The sequence below is a fragment of the Scyliorhinus torazame genome, chromosome 4 (assembly GCF_047496885.1).
Source record: "Scyliorhinus torazame isolate Kashiwa2021f chromosome 4, sScyTor2.1, whole genome shotgun sequence".
NCBI classification, from domain to species: Eukaryota; Metazoa; Chordata; class Chondrichthyes; order Carcharhiniformes; family Scyliorhinidae; genus Scyliorhinus; species Scyliorhinus torazame.
Genome location: NC_092710.1, coordinates 61,113,598 through 61,134,977, shown reverse-complemented (window position 1 = coordinate 61,134,977; position 21,380 = coordinate 61,113,598).

Genomic DNA, 21,380 nt, shown 5'->3' with positions numbered 1-21,380 from the left:
AATAATTCCCGTCTCTCCTTCTACAAATCAGATGGTGGAAATGGCTATGCGGTTTCACCCCTGGGGAAGCATCAGTGAAACACTCCAGGTCGAGCCTCTGACCGCACCAGTGTCTCAGTCTGACGTCTGATCGGATGGATATGACTGGGTGCCTTGGCTGCTCCCAAGTGAGCTATATTGTTAGTTATTTTCGCTCCTCGGATTCCGACTCTCTCCTCATCACGACTACCTTCAAGAAATCAAACATTGACCTCTCCGTTCATGCAAAATTATTCCCGATATCCGAACTAATTATCCAGGCGAACTCTTTGACCTTGTTGTTGCCTCTAAAATCTGTTCCCATTTTCCCAGAACTCAATATGAAATCCACCGTATCGGCGTCCTAGGTCTGCCACCGTAACACAGAGCTTATCACATCCGTGTGTGCGTGGGTTTCCTCCGGTTGCTCCGGTTTCCTCCCACAGTCCAAAGATGTGCGGGTTAGGTGGATTGGCCATGATAATTGCCCTTAGTGTCCAAAATTGCCCTTAGTGTTGGGTGGGGTTACTGGGTTATGGGGATAGGGCGGAGGTGTTGACCTTGGGTAGGGTGCTCTTTCCAAGAGCCGGTGCAGACTCGATGGGCCGAATGGCCTCCTTCTGCACTGTAAATTCTATGATAATCTATGATAATCTATGAAACTCACTAATAACATTCTATTATCTGCTTTTTTGGTTGGTTGTCACATTTTGCTGTACATTTGTGTGAAGTGTCATGAGATTTGTGGTGGGGAAGGCAGTATATAAAGATATTTTCTGCTGTTGGCCTTCGTCAGTCTTCCTTTCTCAAACACACACCTCAACGGTCACCCCTGAACCAACAATTGGTCTGAAATATATCCCAAATCCAGCTGTACCCCTAATGTTGAAGAAGAATCATAACAAAAAAAACAATGTTTTAACATGAAGGCTAACCATAACCTGAAATGCAAACTCCACCCTAATCATATTCATCACAATGTGTGGGGATAGGTGGGAGGGGGTTGGGAGAGGTGTGGGGAGACATGGCCATACTTTCATAATCACAGAATCACAGAATACTACAGTGCAGAAGAGGCCTTTCGGCCCATCGAGTCTGCGCCGACTGATGAAAAGCACTGATCGACCCACGTAAACCCATTTTCCAGACTTGGCCCATAGCCTTGAATGTTATTGTGTGCCAAGTACACATCCAGATACTTTTTAAAGGATATGAGGCATGCCGCAAGTTCCACCCTCCCAGGCAGTGCATTTCAGACTGTCACCATTCTCTGGATTAAAATATATTTCCTCAAACCCCTGCTAAACCTCCCATCCCTCACTTTGAACATGTCTCCCCTCGTAACGGCCCCTTCCTAAAGGGTACAACTGCTCCCAATCCACTCTGTCTGTGCCCTTCATAACCGTACATCTAAATCAGGTCACCCCTGTGCTCCAGCGAAAATAACCCAATCAAATCAAAACCTCTCTTTACAACTTAACTGTTCCACCCCAGGCAACATTCTGGTGAATCCTATTTGCACCCCTCCAGTGAAATTACACCCATCCTATAATGTGGCGACCAGAATTGCACATAATACTCCAGCTGTGGCCTCACCAAAGCTCTGAACAGCTCCATTATGATCTCCCGCTTTTGTAATCAATACCCCGATTGCTAAAATCACGTTTCCCATATCCCTTTCCCACCACTCTGTTAACATGCACTTCTGCCTTCAGGAGATCTATGGAAATAATATGCCAAGGTCCCTTTGTTCTTCGGAACTTACCAGTGTCAGACCTTTCTTGGTACACATCCTTGTTTAATTACGCCTTCCAAAGTGTATAATGAAAATGAAAATCGCTTATTGTCACGAGTAGGCTTCAATGAAGTTACCGTGAAAAGCCCCCAGTCGCCACATTCCGGCGCCTGTTCGGGGAGGCTGGCACGGGAATTGAACCGTGCTGCTGGCCTGCCTTGGTCTGCTTTAAAAGCCAGCGATTTAGCCCAGTGAGCTAAACCATCCCCTTTTCAGGGATAAATACCATCTGCCATTTATCCACCTATTTGACCGTCCGTCTATTTCTACCTGTAACAGAAGACACTCAATCTTACTGTTAAGCATCCGGCCAAACTTTGTGTCATCCGTAAACTTAAGTATCCGACCTGCCGCATAATCATCTATATCATCTATACAAATGATAAACAATAGGGGGCACAACACGGATCCCTGTGGTATGCCACTGGCCACTGGCCTCCAGACACTAAAGCAGTCTCCTGTGTTCCGTCGCTAAGCCAATTATGAATCCACCTTCTCAAATTATTCTGCATCCCATGTGCATTTCCCTTCTTAATAAGTCTCCCATGTGGGACACGGTCAACGTCTTTGCTGAAATACATGTTAACTACATCAACTGCACTGCCCTCATCTTAACACTTGGTTACATGCTCACAAAAATCAATCACATTCACATAGAACATACAGTGCAGAAGTATGCCATTCGGCCCATCGAGTCTGCACCGACCCACTTAAGCCCTCACTTCCACCCTATCCCCGTAACTCAATACCCCCCCCCCCCCCTAACCTTTTTGGTCACTAAGGGCAATTTATCATGGCCAATCCACCTAACCTGCACGCATTTGGACTGTGGGAGGAAACCGGGGCACCCGGAGAAAACCAGACACGGGGAGAACGTGCAGACTCCGCACAGACAGTGACCCAGTGGGGAATCGAACCTGGGACACTGGCGCTGTGAAACCACAGTGCTATCCACTTGTGCCACCGTGCATGCCCCACATTTGTTCGGCATGACCTCCCTCTGACAAAGCAAAGTTGACTATCCCTGATCAAACCTTGCCTCTCCATGTGGAGATAGATTCTCTCCTTCAGAACATACTCCAGTATTATCCCAACCACTGACGTGAGACTCACTGACCTGTAGTTCCCTGGCCTGTCTCTACAATTTTGCAGAAATGTTGGGACCACGTGAGCTGTTCTCCAGTCCTCTGCCACCTTCCCCCTGGCCAGAGAAGAATTAAAAATTTGGGTCAGGGCTCCGGCAACCTCCCCCCCGCGCCTCCCACAGCAGCCTATGACAGAATTGAGCTAAACAGCCTGGGAGAAAATTTAACCGGACGTGTGGATTTGTCCACTTTTATGCCCGCCAATATCTCCCTGTCACTCCCTGTGACAATTTGCTCAAGACTTTCACAATCTCTCTCTCCGAATTCCATTCTCTTGGGCGAAACATACGTGAAATATTCATTCAACATGCGATCGATGTCCTCTGGCACTACCCACAGATATCCTCCTTGGTCATTAATTGACACTACACTTTCCCTGGTTACGCACTCCCATTTAAATGCTTACAGAATATTTTGGAATTTTTCTTACCGTTAACAGCAAGAGCATTCTGATATCCCCTCTTTGCTCTCCTCAAAGATCCATCCTGCACTTTCTGTACTCCACTAATTCCTCTGCAGACCTGTTCCCCTTATACTTGTTAAAAGCCTCTCATTTCTTTCTTATCGTATCCTGAATGTCTCTGGTCATCCATGATTTTCTGGGTTTGTTACACCTCCCTGTTACCTCAGAGGGAACATATTGGGCCTTCAGCCGCCCCGTTTCATTTTTAAAAGCCCCCACTGCTCGTCTGTAGGTTTCCCCACAAATAACTCTTTCCAGTCGACCTTGGCAAGATCCTGCCTTACTTTGCTAAAATCTACTCTTCCCCCATTCCGAAGCCTTTTTTGGCAACTTGTCAATTATTTTGTCCATAACAAATTTAAATTGAACCGTGTTGTGTTCGCTATCACTGAAATGCTCCCCTATCTGGGTTGAAGTATCCGGTCAATTTATGTGTCATCTGCAAACTTACTGATCCTATTCCCCGTCTAGTCATCTATGTCTTTTATATAAATGATAAACTATAGGGGACACAGGACGGATCCCTGTGGTACGTCAGTGGTCACAGGTTTCTTCCCGATAATTAGGTACGACGCTGCACCATCCCTTGTTGGACCCTCTACACATTGAGCTAATGTTCTGCGCTTTGACCCTCCTTGCTGATCAACAGAGCCAGCCGTGCTGCCACTGCTCTGAACGCTGCTGTTATTGTTTACCCCGATAGGCCACCCTGTCCCCCGAACATTATCCAAAGCTGTATACTTTTTAGAGAGAGGACAGCCACGGAGATACTTGAAATGTCTGCCTGCCCTTTGGAGCGGCCACCCATCTGTCTTCCCGCACCTTGGGTGTGACCACGTCTCTATAACTCCTATCTATGACGCTTTCCGCCATCTGCATGCTCTTAAGCGCATCCAATTGTTGCTCCAACCGAACCACGTGGAATGTGAGGAGCTGCAATTGGGTACACATCCTGAGACGTAGACATCTGGAACATTGGAAGCGCAACGGAACTCCCACATGTCACAGTTAGAACACTGCCCCCACTGACAGACATTTCTAGCACTATTTTTTTCAGTACGTCAAAATACGTAGTCATTAAATTTAGTACAAATTAATTAGTTACATTAAAATAAATACTTACTACATTTAAGTTCAAATTAGTTGTATGGTCCCTTGTGCTATATTTATCCGATAAATACTAAATGCTAAATTCACTAACCTCCTCGTTACTCCGCTACTTGGTTAATTACTCTAGTTTTTCACATTTACAACAAATTACCAACCAGCCAATCAGGTCACTGCTTTATTGTGACATCGCTTTTCAGGTAATTAATTTATACTTACTGTTCCATAAGACCATAAGACACAGGAACAGAATTGGGCCACTCGGCCCATCGTGTCTGCTCCGCCATTCAATTGTGCCTGATATTCTTCTCATCCCCATTCTCCTGCCTTCTCCCCAGAATCCCTGATCCCTTTATTAATCAAGAACCTATCTATTTCTGTCTTTAAGGCACGCAGTGATCTTGCCTCCACAGCCTTTTGCACCAAAAAGTTCCACAGATTCACCACCCTTTGGCTGAAGAAATTCCTGCTCGTCTGATTTAAAGGAGCGTCCCTTTAGACTAAGATTGTGGCCTCTGGTTCTGGTTTTGCGACAAGTGGACACATCCTCTCCACATCCACGCTATCCAGGCCTCGCAGCATCCTGTAAGTTTCAATAAGATCCCCCCTCATCCTTCTAAATTCCAACGTGTACAGACCCAGAGTCCTCAACCGTTCCTCATATGACAAACTCTTCATTCCAGGGATCATTCTTGTGAATCCCCTCTAGACCCTTTCCAAGGCCAGCACATCCTCCCTTAGATACGAGGCCCCAAACTGCTCACAATACTCCAAATGGGGTTTGACCGGAGCCTTATAAAGCCTCAGACTTACATCCCTGGTGTTCTGTTCTAGTCTGCTCGACATGAATGCTAACATTGCATTTGCCTTCCTAACTGCCAACTGAACCTGCACGTTAACCTTAAGAGAATCGTGAACAAGGACTCCCAAGTCCGTTTGTGCTTCTGATTTGCTAAGCATTTCCCCAGTTAGAAAATAGTATGTCATCATTCCTCCTTCCAAAGTGCATAACCTCACATTTTTCCACATTGAATTTCATCTGCCACTTCATTCCCGACTCTCCTAGCCTGTACAAATACTTCTGCAGCCCCCCTGCTGCCTCAATAATACCTGTCGCTCTACAGATCTTAGTATCATCTGCAAACTTAGCAACAGTGCCTTCAGTTCCTTCTTCCAGATCATTAATATATATTGTGCAAAGTTGTGATCCCTGCACTCACCCCTGAGGCACACCAGTAGTCACCGGCTGTCATCCTGAAAAATACCCTTCATCCCCGCTCTCTGCCCTCTTCCAGTCAGCCAAGCCTCTGTCCATGCTAGTATCTTACTCTTAACACCATGGGCTCTTAATTTATTTAACAGCCTCCTGTGCGGCACCGTGTCAAAGGCCTTCTGGAAATCTAAATAAATCATGTCCACTGGTTCTCCTTTCTCTTACTTCCTTGTTACCTCCTCAAATAACTCTACCAGATTTGTCAGACGTGCCCTCCCTTTGACAAAGCTGTGCTGACTCAGTCGCATTTTGTTATGCCTTCCAAGTACTCCGCAATTTCATCTTTAATAATGGACTCTAAAATCTTTCCAATGACCGAAGTCAGGCTAACCGGCCTATAATTTCCCGTCTTCTTCCTCCCTCCCTTCTTAAACAGCAGTGTTACAATAGCCACTTTCCAGTCCCCGGGACACTTCCTGCCTCCAGTGATTCCTGAAAGATCACCACAATGCGTCCACTATCACCTGAGCTATCTCTTTTAGAACCCTGGGTGTAATCCATCTGGTCCAGGTGATGTAGCCACCTTCAGAACTTTCCATTTCCCCAGAAACTTCTACTTAGTGATGGCACTGCACTCACCTCTGCCCCTTGATTCTCCGGCATCCCACTGGTGTCTTCTACCGTGAAGACTGATGCAAAATAACAATTCAGCTCTTCTGCTATTTATTTATTTCCTATTATTACACCTGCAGCTTCATTTTCAGTGGTCCAACGTCTATTTTTATATATTTAAAAATAATTATTCTTATCTTCTTTTATATTACGAGCTAGCTTGCACATATTTCATCTTCTGTCCGCTTATTGCTCTTTTAGCTGCCCTCCACTCGCTTTTAAAGGTTCCCCAATCCTCTCACTTCCCACTAATCCTCGCGACTTTGTATGCTTTTTCTTTTTGTTTTATGCTGTCGTTGACTTCCCGCGTCAACCGTGGATGCCTTGTCCTCCCTTAGCATGTTTCCTCCTCCTTGGGATGAATTTGTGTTGTGCCTACCGATTATCTACCAAAATCTACTGCAATTGCTGATCAACTGTTTTCCCTGCGAGACTCATTTTCTAATAAACTCTGGCCAGCTTTTCCCTCATGTCTTTGTAGTTATCCTTATTTAATTGTAATACCTTTACATCTGATTCCAGCTTCTCCCTCTCAAACTGTAGGGTAAATTCTATCATATTGTGGTCACTGCTCCCTAAGGGTTCCTTCACCTTACGTTCCCTAATCAAGTCCGCCTCATTGCACATCACCAAATCCAGAATTGCCTGTTTCCTGTTGCCTATGACAGAGGCTCTGTCACAAGCTTCTCCAAAAAAACATCTTCGACATTCCGCAAATTCAATTTCTTGGGATCTACTGCCAAGCTGGTTTTCCTAGACCAGCTGCATATTGAAGTCCCCCATGATTATTGTGATATTGCCTTTTTTACATGCTTTCTCTATCTCCTTATTTATTTTCTGCCCCACATCCTGACTACTGCTAGGGAGCCTGCACATAACTGCCATCGGGATCTTTTTACCTTTGCACTTCCACAAAGATTCTCTCCCTTCTGATCCTATATCGCTCCTTACTATCCATTTAAGTTCATTCCTTACAAACAATGCAACCCCGCCCCCTTTGCCGATCTTCCTATCCTTTCACTAGAACACATATCTTTGTATATTTAGATCCCAGCCCTGATCCCCTTGCAGCCACGTTCCTGTGATGTACCGGCCAATTTCAATGTGTTCAACAAGCTCATTTACCTTGTTTGTACACTGCACGCATTCATTCACAACACCCTCAGTCCTGCATTTACCACCTCACTTCTCACACTCGTCACCTTTTTTGCCCTGCCTGAGGGAAATGTTGTTCTCTTATTTTTGCCCTCTATTTCCCCTTCAGTTATTACACCTCCGAAGCTAACGTTCTGGTTCCCAGCCCCCTGCCATACTAGTATAAGTCCTCCCAAGTGACTCTAGCAAACCTCCCAGCCAGAATATTGGTGCCCTCGAGTTTAGATGCAACCAGTCCTTCTGTACGGTTCCCACCTGCCCCGCAAGACATCCCAATGATCCAGAAATCTGAAACTCCCCCTCCTACACCACCAGTTAGGCCACGTGTTTAGCTGCACTGTCTTCCCATTTCTAGCCTCGCTGGCACGTGGCAAAGTGAGTAATCCTGAGATTACAACCATGGAGGTCCTGATTTTTGCTTAATGCCTAACTCCCTGAACTCCTTCTGCAGGACATCATCACTCTTCTGCCTATGCCGTTAGTACCTATGTGTACGACGACATCTGGCTGTTGAGCATCCCCCTTCAGGATGCCCTGTGTTCGTCCCAAAGCTCCGCCTCCCTGAGTTCGTGCCAACCCCGCTCCCTGATGGCTAGTTAGATTAAATCCAATTTTCTATGGCCTGTCCTCGTTACTACCAATTATAGTCCTTACTGATTATAAACCACAATATCTATTTTTAAACTATAATTGATGAAAGTTCTGAAGACTTACCGACCTTGACCACTACTAACGAATCAGCTCATTCCCTTACGTCCTCAGCTACAGCAGGGCAAGACCATTCTCTGAAAGTGTGAAAGCAGAAAAGTAAGGAGAAACGGCAAAGGGCACCTCGCCCTGCTCTGCAGACAATTCCCGCTCTGCACCACATTCCCAAGTTTAAAGCTTGAAATTCACTCTGCCTGTGGCCTCACTGAGGATCATAGAATTGACATTGCAGAAGGAGGCCATTCGGCCCATCGAGACTGCACCGACCCTTGGAAAGGGCACCCGACAGAAGCCCACACCTCCACCCTATCCCCGTAACCCAGTAACCCCACCCCACCTTTTTTTACATTAAGGGCAATTTAGCATAGTCAACCTAACCTGCACATCTTTGGACTGTTGGAGGAAATCGGAGCACCCGGAGGAAACCCACGCAGACACGGGGAGAACGTGCAGAGTCCGCACAGACAGTGACCCAAGCCGGGAATCGAAACTGGGATCCTGGAACGGTGAAGCAACTGTGTTAACCACTGTGCTACCGTGTTGCACAAAGAAAGATGTGGCCTCTCTCTCCCTGCTCATGGACAAATTGGATTTGGATTTTCTTTATTGTCACGTGTACCGAGGTACAGTGAAAAGTATTTTTCTGCGAGCAGCTCACATATCATTTAGTATGTGAAAAGAAAATACAGAATAGGGCAACACAAGGTAGACAATGAAACGACATAACCGCGGAACCGGGTGAATCAGACAGGGGTGTAGTGTTAATCATGTCAGCCCATAATGTTAGACGTTTTAGTTGCTGTGAAATGAAGAATCTAAAGTTCTTGTTCCTTTTCACCAAACACCATTTATTTCACTTCCACAGCCTCTGCCCAAAACTGTTAACAACACACCACCTGACAGAGGCCACCTGAAGACCCTTTACATATCAGTGTCAATTAATGGATACTTAACATAAATGAGACAACTAATTGCAATGTCTCTTAACCCATTACTTAACACATAAGAGGGTCGTTTAGGAGTCTGGGAACAGCGGGGCAGAAGCTGTTTGTAAGTCTTAAAACTCACTCTGCCTTTGCCTCACTCGGATGTTCCTTCTCTCCCACGGCCTGTGCGCAAAGCTCACTGTCTCATTAAACGGCGGAGATGATTCGATGGACTGAATAGCCTACTTCTGCTCCTACGTCTTATGGTCTGTGCAGGCTCTCTGAAAGAACTCTTCAATTAGTTGAAGTGCTCGTTCCTTTCTCCATAACCATGTGACTTCCCGACATAACGGATTAATTAAAATCCGTTCTGAAAGTTAGTATTGAATCTGCTCCCTTCGCCCTTTCAGAGAGTGATTTCCAGGTCAAAGCAATCCTATGCATCAAATAAACCCTTTTCATTTCCCCCATGATGATGCTGTCAATTTTCAATCCTCTGTTTTTAACTTCTTGTCTCAAAGGAAACAAGTTATTCTGATTTATTTCAGCATGCATACCTTCAGCATGCTGGACAGCTTTATTAAATGTCTCGACATCCTGTGTTGGAGGAGAACACTCCACTTTCCTATTGTTTCCAACTGTTGGCCTGTATAGCAAATTGGGGGTCCTGATTTTGAATCTAATCAGGGCCTCTCTCTGTTTTACTAATGCACACAATAAATTAAAAAATAAACGCTGTCCCTTGAGAAGTGAGATTTATTGGGTTTGTTTATTTCGAGTTGTCTATTGTCACATGTCTCGAGGTACAGTAAATAGTATTTCTCTGCATGCAGCTCAAACAGATCATTTAGTACATGAAAAGAAAATGCGTAATAGGGCAACACAAGGTACACAATGTAAATGCATAGACACCGGCATCGGGTGAAGCATACAGGAGTGCAGTGTTAAGCTGATTAGTCCATAAGAGTGTCCTTTCGGAGTCTGGTGTCAGCGGGGAAGAAGCTGTTTTTGAATGTGTTCGTCTGCATTCTCAGACTTTTGTATCTCCTGCTCGCTGGAAGAAGTTGGAAGAGTGAGTAAGCCGGCTGATGTGTTTTTGATTATGCTGCCCGCTTTACGAAGGCAGCGAGAGGTATAGATACAGTCAGTTGATAGGAGGCGGGTTCCAGTGATGGACTGGGCGGTGCTCACGATATTCTGTAGTTTCCTGCCGTCTTGGATCGAGCACTTGCCATACCAGGCTGTGATGCAACCAGATAGGATGTTTTATACGGTGCATCTGTAAAGGTTGGTAAAATTAAATGTTGACAGGCCGACTTCCCTTAGTTTCCTGAGACAGTACAGGCACTGTTGTGCTTTCTTGGTCGTAGCGGCAACCTGTGTAGACCTGGATAGATCTTTGCCGATATGCACACCTAGGAATTTGACGCTGTTAACCATCTCCACCTTTCCCTACTTCGTTGGTGCTGTCAGGGGTGCATACAGTACCTTGCGTTCTGAAGTTAATGACCAGCTTTTTAGTTTTGTTGGTATTGAGGAGGGAGAAATTGTTGCCATTACACCACTCCACCGGTTCTCTATCTCCCTAATGTATTCTGACTCGTCGTTGTTCGAGATCAGGCCCGCTATGGTCATGTCGTCAGCAAACGTGTAGATGGAGTTGGAGCCAAATATTGCATGCAGTCGTGTGTGGATAGGGAGTATAACAGGGGGCTAAGTATTCAACATTGCAGGGCTCAGTTTTGAGGTCTATCGTGGAGGAGATGTTATAGTTTCTTCTTACTGATTGTGGTCTAGGCGTCAGAAAGTTGAGGATCCAGTTGCAGAGTTGCATTGATTTCGGAGAGATATTTCGTGGATGAAATTACAGTGGTATGCTGCAAAGGTTAGGGCAAATTCTACACCCTTGTAATGTTTGAATATTGTACGAATAGCAATTACAGGCGAGACAGTTCAACATCAATAGCGGGCAAGCTCCGAGAAAGAATTAATCGGGATAAAATTAATAGACACATGAAGAAATATAGGTTGCTTAACAAGAGGCAGCATGCATTTCTGAAGGGAAAAACGTATCAAACTATCTTGCTGGGATTTTTCAATAAGGTAACAGAAAGACTCGACGAGAATAATGCTGTTGATGTGATAACATGGACTTTCATAAGGTCATCCACACCGTGCAAACAACAGACTGGCGTGAAAAATTACAGCGTATTGAATAAAAGTTGCAACTTGGATGTAAAATGGGCTGATAAATAGGAATTCCAGCATGCGCAGCAATTTGCTTTTATCCTTATTGAGTCTTGCATTTGTACCTCAAGTCACTATCCTGTTTGGGCCAGGACTTAACTTATCCTTTTAACCACTCCGGAATGAATACGAAATCCAGTCTTTATTCGGTCTGAGAATGTAAATGTCTGAAGTTGCTATCATCCCGGGAACATATTGATTCTATGTTCTATAGTGTAGGTTAGATGGCTTTTGTTTCGGTGCAACATCGTGGGCCGAAGGGCCTGTACTGCGCTGTATTGTTCTATGTTCTATATGTGAATCCATTCCTTAGCCATTTTGTATCTTATACAATCAATAAGGAGTTCTTTGAATGTCCAGTTGTCTAATTTATGTTGAAATTTGTTTCCTGGCTAATAGTCTACGTCTACATAGGTCGCCATTCCTTATCCACTTCAGGCCATATGTAACTGAAACCTAATCCTTTGTGGGCGTTTTTGTTCATCAGTCTTTGCCAAATGTGACGTGCACGTGCATAGACCGGGCCTACGTGTCTGTCAGTCCTTTCCTATTCTGGCACTATATGTAACACTGTTTCATACAAAACCCTTGGGCTATATGTGACTCGAGTGCTTAAACAGTATGGGAGTTAATAGAACTATTGTCCTTACCCACTCTGCTCCTATGCGTAATTGCAGTCATGTCCTATCTCGGTTTGTATGTCAACCATGACCTTCCACAATCAGCTAAAACAACATCTCAAGTATGAACACAGATTCATGGAATCGCAACAATATTTCTCCAGCGTTCAAAAATTACCAGACTAATATTTGAGACCATCTGACTCACACAATGAAGCACTGAATCGGGAATCAGAAACTGGACATATTGAGTTTCAATCAGGTGGACGTCTACTTAGGGGCAAAGGTGCAAATTTATACTTATCTGATCTGGTCCTTACTATACTTCAATGAGCCGGAGTTCTGGCATGTGCAATGCAACTTGTGGCAGGTAGAATATTTTCTAGTTTTTCACCCCGACCTAATTTTTTAACACCCAATCAATGCATCAACGTTGATGACACCTTATTGCAACAGTTGACATTTAATTTATTGTGTGAGAAACACTGATGGGGTGTTTAACGTGTCTTGCATCATTTTAGGGAACAGTGAGAAAATGGCCATTGACTTACATTTGAGGCTGGCTGATAGAGTTTGTTCCAGCTGACTAGCCCGTGCATTAGAAAGCACAAGAGAACCTGGTGAACATATTTCATTTCATTAGTATTAAGTTTGACTGACATATTGATATATAAGTTCACGTTTTCTTGCTACATTGGTTGGTACAGTACCTTTTTCTTTATTTCTTTTAAAATGCTTTTCAGTTTTGGCTTTGTTCCTTGCATTTTCACCAATGTTTCCAAGAATTCCCGGTTAGTCTGACCATTCTTTTGAGCTAAGATGTCGAGTAGGTATTGGGCTGCTTCCTTTCTGCGTTGATGTTTTGACAGTTTACTGATGAACTGGAATTAGAGAAAACGGAAAAGGAAAAAAAGGGAGGGGGAGAAAAGAAAGGAAGAGGGGAAAGATGAGATAAGGGAGGATTGAGAAAATATATTAGAAAAGCAAAATCAAGAGCAGGAGAAATAAAACAACGAGGGGAGATATCACGATTCTACCTACATCCACTGTATCTCCTCGTTCAAATAAAAAGTTACATCCTTGTTCTTCTGATCAAATTTGATGATTTTCCCCCAGTAAATTCCACAGTCGATTTTTTGCACACTTTTTAAACGTTCCATACCCCATGCATACTCTTAGTCTTCTCCTCACTATTTAGTTCCCCTTATGTCATTCATCATCAGCAAACCTCGCTACAACATTCTCGTCCTTCAACCAAGGCATTAGTATCTAGTACAAAGTGTTCAGACCCTACGCTAATTTCTCTGTAATTCCACGATTTACCGTTTCCACACAAAGAAATACATTTATTTTGTTTTCTGTTGTTTGGCTAATTCCTATCCATGCTAATGTATTGCTCCCAATACGTTAATTTCGTGATCACAGTAGCAGCATTCAATGTGTCAACTTATCAAGTGTTTTCGGTAAATTGTAACTGATTAGATGTAACAGTATATTTTTAGCCCCACTGCTCACTGCGTCCGCAGCAAAGTCCACTAAGTTAGCAAACACTTTTCCCTTTCATAAAGCCATGATTAATATACATGTTTACGTACCTTATCATAATAATCAGCTATTACTCCGCGGAGAACAAATTGGAGAAGTTTACAGTGAAAGAACTTCATACAATTATAAAATCCTTACAGTGCACAAGAAGGCCATGCAATCCATCAGGTTTGCACCGACCTTCTGATGGAGCACGCTACCTCGACCCACATCCCACCCTATCCCGTAACGCCGTAACCCAACCTAACCTTTTGGACACCGAGGGGCAATTTAGAATAACCAATCTACGTAACCTGCACATACTTGGACTGTGGGAGGAAACTGGAACAACCGGCGGAAACTCATGCAGACATGTGGAAACATACAAACTCACATAGAGAGTCACCTAAGGCTCGCATTGAACCTGGGTCCCCGGCACTGAGGCAGCAGCGCTAACCACTGTGCCGCCGTGCTGCTATGCAAGGATAATTGGCCTCTCGTTTCATGCTCTATTTCCCTATTGTTTCTTCTATTGGTACGTTGCATTTCCATTTCTCATGTCCTGTGTGATCCTTCCAGAATTTAACAAATTCGGGAGATTGGAAATGACGCATTCAGTATCTCTGCAGTCACTTACTTTCTAACTACAGTATATATAGGATCCGGGGGACCTGTCGGCTTTGAATCCTATAAATGTGTTTCATTTTTCTCCATTGATAATGATTATTTTCAGTTCATCCCTTACTTTTCAATCGATTTTTATACTATTATTCAGATGTATTTACTTCCTCCCACAGTGCAGACAGATTAAAAAACATGTGTTTAAACTTTCGAACATTACATTATTAGTTTGCCAGTCCCATCATTCAAGTAGTGGCTATTCAGCTATTACCTTCATTTGCATATACTTAGTAAAATCCTCACAGCTGCCTGTTTAATTTATAATTTTGCGTTATTATTCTCAATCAATTTTCCATTTCTTTCTGTTCTCATTTCGTTCAGTTCAGCTTCACTGGTTTCCAAACCTTTCTCATGTTTCTGATCGGGCGCTGACTTCCGATGACAGGGGGGAGGGGGGGGGGCGTTGCTGAGCCGTCACATCACATGTCGCTCTCCTCCGAAACACTGAATAACAGGCAAGGGGCCGGAGGGGTGAGCAAGCGGATCTGCAAACCCACAAGGCAAGGGGTGCCCGGCTGCCCCCGAGGGACGGAGAACAGCGACCAATAGACTGTCTCCCGCCCCTCTCCGCCAGGTCATGGATGGAAGACTATCCTCACAAGGGACCTGAAGTAGATGAGAGACGATATTGAGGCCAAACTAAAGACGGCAGTCAAGGTGGCAGTGACTGATGTGCTGGCCACCGTGCACGTGGCCCTCGGCAGCAAAGGAAGGATACTGGAGGCCGAGGGAACCACGATAAAGGAGCAATGAAAACGTCGACGGACCAGAGTGACTGAATCGTCTCCCGTGATTTGAAATTAAGCGGTTGATGACGGTTGGTGCATCAGAACGCAGGAGAGGGTGTGGAGGAGACAGAGGGGAATCCATCAGAGGGGGTCAGACCGATCCCAGGAAGGGGGTTCATCAGATCTATGGGAAAGAAAGCGCCAGGAAGCATAAGTGAGGAGGCGGAGCATCTCTCACCAGGGAGAAAGCATGGGGGTGGGGGCGGAAAGAGGGGGACGGCGAGGGGGGGGGGGGTGGGGGGGGGGGGGCGGGGGAGGTGGCGCAACACCAAATGGGGGAAGCAGAGGAGTAAAGAGAATGAGGGTGGTGGTGGTGGTATGGGAAATGGACATGAGGAGTGAGGCAGAAGTAGGGAGAAGGGAACAAATGCGCAGGGGGTGAAAACGACGGAGACAGTGGTGGGAGCAGGAGACCTTTAGACTGGCTGCAACAGTTCACTCTCGTGAACGTGGAACAAGATGGCATCGCAAGTTGCCACTTTGGCGGGCCCCTGAACAAAGGGAAGCCACGGAGTACAGGGGGCACGCACAGGTGACGACCATGTTGGGTGGCACCTGTAGAAAGGAAAACCCCAGAGTGCAGGGTCACAGTTTGCAAGATAAGAATCATTGATTCCACAGGAGGGGGGCGGTCGACAAAACTCCTCAACAGGATAGCCACTTGAAACGTCAGGGGACCTAACGGCCCAGGGGAGAGATCCGGAGTCGTCGTCCACCTCAACGTTATTAAAGCTGACGTAGTTTCCTCTAAGAGACGCACCTGAGGGAGCACGACCGACCTTGGCTAAGAAAGAGATGAGTGGGGTGGACATGCCATTCATATTACGGGACGGGAGACGGGGGCGAGGAGGTAGTCATATTGGGAAGTAAGAGGATGATGCTCACTGCGACAAAGACGCTTCCGGACCAAGGGGGATGGTACGTCATGGTCAGCGGTGTCCTAGATGGGGCATCAGTTGTCCCAGTCAACATGTAATCACCCAACGTGGACGGCACAGAATTTGTTAAGAAGACCATTACGGAAATCCCCGCCATAGATACTCACCGACTGATCATGGGGGCTGGTGTTGGTGGTGGTGGAACTTTAATTGGGTATAGGACCACTGACAGACATGTCAAACCCCAGAACTGGGAAAACGTCAGGCAAGGCGAGAGAACTGGGAACATTTATGGAGTAGATGGTGGCTGTGGACGCATGGCAGTTCAATCACCCAGGTGATATGGTGCTTTATTTCTTCTCGTAAGTACACAAGGTCGATACCAGGATTTACTTATTTGTAGTGGGCCGTTAGGTCCCCTGACGTTTCAAGTGGCTATCCTGTTGAGGAGTTTTGTCGACCGCCCCCCTCCTGTGGAAATGGGTGCTTCCAGGGGTAGTTCGAGCAGAGTACTGCAAGATCGTAATCACCGACCGCGCCCAATGCTCATGGAGGTGAGTTTAGAGACTTTCCGTGCCCAACGCGCACAAAGAGATTGGACGTGATCCTCTTGGCCGACAAAGTCTTCTGTTAGAAGACATCACAGGTCATAGACGAGTATGTTACGAACAACCGGAACGGGGAGGTCTCACCCTCCACGCTCTGGGATGCGCTGAAGGCTGTGATTAAATGAAAAATTATCTCCGATAAGGCATGCTGGAAATAGGTGTTCAGGATCATTCCATCAAACATACGTTTCTCGTAGAAACCAATGCAAATAATAGCGAGAGTGGGACCCACAGTGGATCTCATGGCAACACGATGTGCATACATGCTGTTATTAAAACCCAACTCGATTGCATGATTTGCTCACTTCATAAATTCAATGAATAAATTAAGGAAATGACAACTGACCAGGACATTTTGGAAGGCAGAGTTTCCCTTCCTGCCATCCAAGGAGTCAGCCGCCAACTCATCCCAACAACCATTCCAAGTGGCCCCTTATTCAGGAGAAAGTCCACCTCAGAGAGCTGCCAGTTAATCTGATTGGCTGGCAGATCTCTAATCCCAGCAGCTCCAGAAGATGCAGTGGACAGGGAAGAAGACGGCGGCTCAGCAGCAAATGATGGACTCTATTGTGGACGTCGATGGAAGATACTCTGAGGCCCCTGTTGAAGAGCTTGTGACAGAGAGGAAAAAGCTACAAATGGACTTTAACCTGCTATTCACCAGGAAGGCAGTGCACCAAATCCACCAAACACGGGAGACTTTCTCTGAACAAAGAGACAAGATTAGCCGCCTGCTGGCATAGAACATAGAACATTACAGCGCAGTACAGGCCCTTCGGCCCTCGATGTTGCGCCGACCTGTGAAACCACTCGAAAGCCCATCTACACTATTCCATTATCGTCCATATGTCTATCCAATGGCCATTTGAAAGCCCTTAGTGTTGGCGAGTCCACTACTGTTGCAGGCAGGGCATTCCACGCCCTTGCTACTCTCTGAGTAAAGAACCTACCTCTGACATCTGTCTTATATCTATCTCCCCTCAATTTAAAGCTATGTCCCCTCGTGCTAGACATCACCGTCCGAGGAAGAAGGCTTTCTCTGTCCACTCTATCCAATCCTCTGATCATCTTGTATGCCTCAATTAAGTCACCTATTAACCTTCTTCTCTCTAACGAAAACAGCCTCAAGTCCCTCAGCCTTTCCTCATAAGATCTTCCCTCCGTACCAGGCAACATTCTGGTAAATCTCCTCTGCTCCCTTTCCAATGCTTCCATGTCCTTCCTATAATGCGGCAACCAGAATTGCACGCAATACTCCAAATGCGGCCGCACCAGAGTTTTGTACAGCTGCGACATGACCTCATGGCTCCGAAACTCAATCCCGCTACCAATAAAAGCTAACACACCGTACGCCTTCTTAACAACCCTCTCAACCTGAGTGGCAACGTTCAGGGATATATGTACATGGACACCGAGATCTCTCTGCTCATCCACACTGCCAAGAATCTTACCATTAGCCCAGTACTCTGGGGAAGCCCGGTGGCACAGTGGTTAGCACAATTACTTCACAGCTCCAGGGTCCCAGGTTCGATGCCAGGCTTGGGTCACTGTCTGTGCGGTCTGCACGTTCTCCCCGTGTCTGCGTGGGTTTCCTCCGGGTGCTCCGGTTTCCTCCCACAGTCCAAAAATGTGTGGGCTAGGTGGAATGGCCATGCTAAATTGCCCTTAGTGTCCTAAAGGGTTAAGTGGGGATTCTGGGTTACAGAGATAGGGTGGAGGCATGGGCTTGAGCATGGTGCGCTTTCCAAGGGCCGGTGCAGACTCGATAGGCCGAATGGCCTCCTTCTGCACTGTAAATTCTATGATTATATTCTAAGATTGGTAGCCGAAACAACAAAAAGGTAAATGATGCATTCAAAGCCTTCTACCGGGGCCTGCACACCTCTGAGCCCTTCGATGGGGACTTGGTGATGAAACAGTTGGTCGATGGACTGGGCATGCCACCTCATGGTGAATCTCTTGTCCAACGCCGCAAGGCGAGCGTACGGATCAACACCGCCAGTTCTGAGTACTTCCAGCTGCACAGAGGCACTGGGTGGGATACCCGCTGTCCATGCTCGTATTTCCCATGGCAATTGAGCCATTGGTGATCACCTTCAAAGCGCCGAGAAGCTGGAAGGTAATCCAAAGAGCAGACAGAGTCTCTATCTATGCAGATGACCTGCTCCCCATCTCGAATCCGCAAAGTAGCATTGAAGGGCTCATGAAGCTATTGAGCGAGTTTGGAGCCTTCTCGTGCTACAACCACAATCTGAACAAGAATGAGGTCTTCCCGATGAACCCGAGAGGAGGAGCAGAAGAGCTGGGGGGGGACTACCATTCAAACTTGCCCAATGAAAATTGCACTACCTGGGTGTCCAGTTGGCCCATGATTGGACACAATCTATAAGTGCAACCTGACCAGTCTGGCGGAGGAGTAAGGAAGGACTAGAGATAGGATGCACTCCTGCTCGCCCTAGCGGGGACGGTACAGACGATCATGGTGAGCGTACTGCACAGGTTCCTCTTCCAGTTCAGATCCACACCGATCTACATCCCCAAGGCCTTCTTCAATACGGTCGACAAAATGTTTATGACGCTTGTTTGGGGAGGGGGGAGGGAAGAACCCAAGGATACCCAAAAACCCCAGCAGAGAGGAAGGAACATGGGGCGCCTGGCCATCCCAAACCTACAGTACTGCCACTGTGCAGCCACGGCAGAAAGAATGATTTGATGGGTGAAAGAACCAGCCATGGAATGGGCGATGATGGAGGAGAGCTCCTGTACAGGGATGGCCCTCTGGGCCCTCGCCACAGCAGTACTCCCATCTCCACCAACAAAGCACTCATCAGGCCCAGTGGTAGTAGCCACCCTCTGAATCTGGAACCAAATGAGGCAGCAGTTCGGCCTTACTGAGATGTACACCATGCCCCCCCCCCCATCTGTGGCAACCACAGGTTCATGCCAGCCATGCTAGATGGCACCGTTAAGAGGTAGAAACCGGACGGTGGAATACTGACCGTTTGGCACTTTTATACAGTAGGCAGGCTAGTGACCTTAGAGGAACCGACAGAGAAAGTGCAGCTATCTAACCACAATGAACTCCGGCACCAACAAATTAAGAACGTTCTCCACAAGGGGACAACAGCACAGCAACGGTTCCCGAGACACAGACTGCTAGAGGAGCTACTGGACATGGGTAATAAAGGAGAGACCTGCACAGACGACTACTAGAAAGTGCACGCTCTCCACTGGACGAAGCATGGAAAAATGGGAGGAAGAACTAGGGATGGAAATAGGCTGGGTACTGTGGAGCGAAGCACTGAACAGGGCTAATTCCACATCCACTTGCGCAAGGCTAAGCCTCATGCAACTGAATATGGTGCACAGAGCGCACTGACAGGAACCGGAATGAGCAGATTCTTCCTGGAGATGTGAGGACAAACGTGAAAGTTGGTAGATAGGCCCAGTCAACCAAAACTAAATGTTCTCGGCATGCTCCAGACTCGTCGGATTCTGGACAGCATTTTCCGAGGCAATGTGCAAGGTTGTGTGGGTGAGAGTGAAGTCGTGTTCGAGAGCGGCAGTCTTCAGGGTATCGGACAAACCAGAAGCAGACATGGGGAAGGGGCCAGGACCCTTGCCTTTCCTTCCCTTATCGCCGTTGATAAATTCTGCTAGTCTGGCATCAGCAATACAACCCACAACTGCAGACTAGCTGATAGACCTGTCGGAATTTTTCCACCTCAAGAAGATCCAATTCGCTATCCGAGGGTCAAAGGCGGTCTTCCACACAACGTGGAGAACTTGTTCCAGGACCTGTGCGAAACGAACAACCAATAGGGCGCGAGGAGGGGGGGGGGCATTCGGGAGCCAACGAGATTGCAAGGAACAGACCAGGAAGGGGAGGAGGGACGCCAGAGAGAGAGAGGGCGGAGAGGCTGCACAATGGTCGAAACGGATATTCGGGGCATCGAGCAAGGCCACAAAGAACAGACCCCCAAAGAAATACAGAAAATAGGATTGGTGGGGTGGGGGACCAATCGACAAAGCGGGTGGTGGGAAAGGGGCAAGAACTGCATATATGTAAATGATGCGAATTGCCTACTGTATGATAAGAGACCTAAGAAAATGTCTTAAAGCAACAAAAAATGGTGGTGCTGATGGGGGAAGCGGGAATTGGGGGTGGGGGGGGGGGACATGGGGGAAGCCAAGGCGGGCCGGAGGAGGGTGGGTTGATATAAATGTAAACATCTTGCATATTTCACCCGTTGCACATACCCTTATCTACTGTGCAGTGTATAAAATAAAGACTGCAATCAAATGTTTTCAAAATAAATGTTTCAGATCTGCCAATAATCTGACTAATGTTCTTCATATGGTTACTCTGAAGTGTTCAGTTGCCAGTTCCCTACAAGTTTCTACATTTCTCGTCATCTGAACCCTCATTACTGCTATTTTTGTATTAACCTAAAATGGTACAATAACTGAGCTTCTGGATTGCAACATACCCCATATTCCTCGTTGCTCAATGAACCTGTTGCTATTAATGCCAAGGCAATGCTCTCCACCAGTTCTAAAATAGCCTCCTCCAATCTCTGACGGTAGAATTGGGTAATGACCTCTAACTCCGTGTCACTATAACTGTTCATTAGTTTTCGGATTTCATCGCTATCGTCAGCTATAAATAGAAAACAGTGGAACTGGACAAAATATAATTTACAAAATATTGCACACATCTGTATGAAAATATCACTGCACATAACCTCTCCCTTGTATGATTGGCAATGGATTTAATTTCCAAACCATTATTTCTTCTCTGTCTTGAAAGCATTCCTATTTGCTGTTACGTT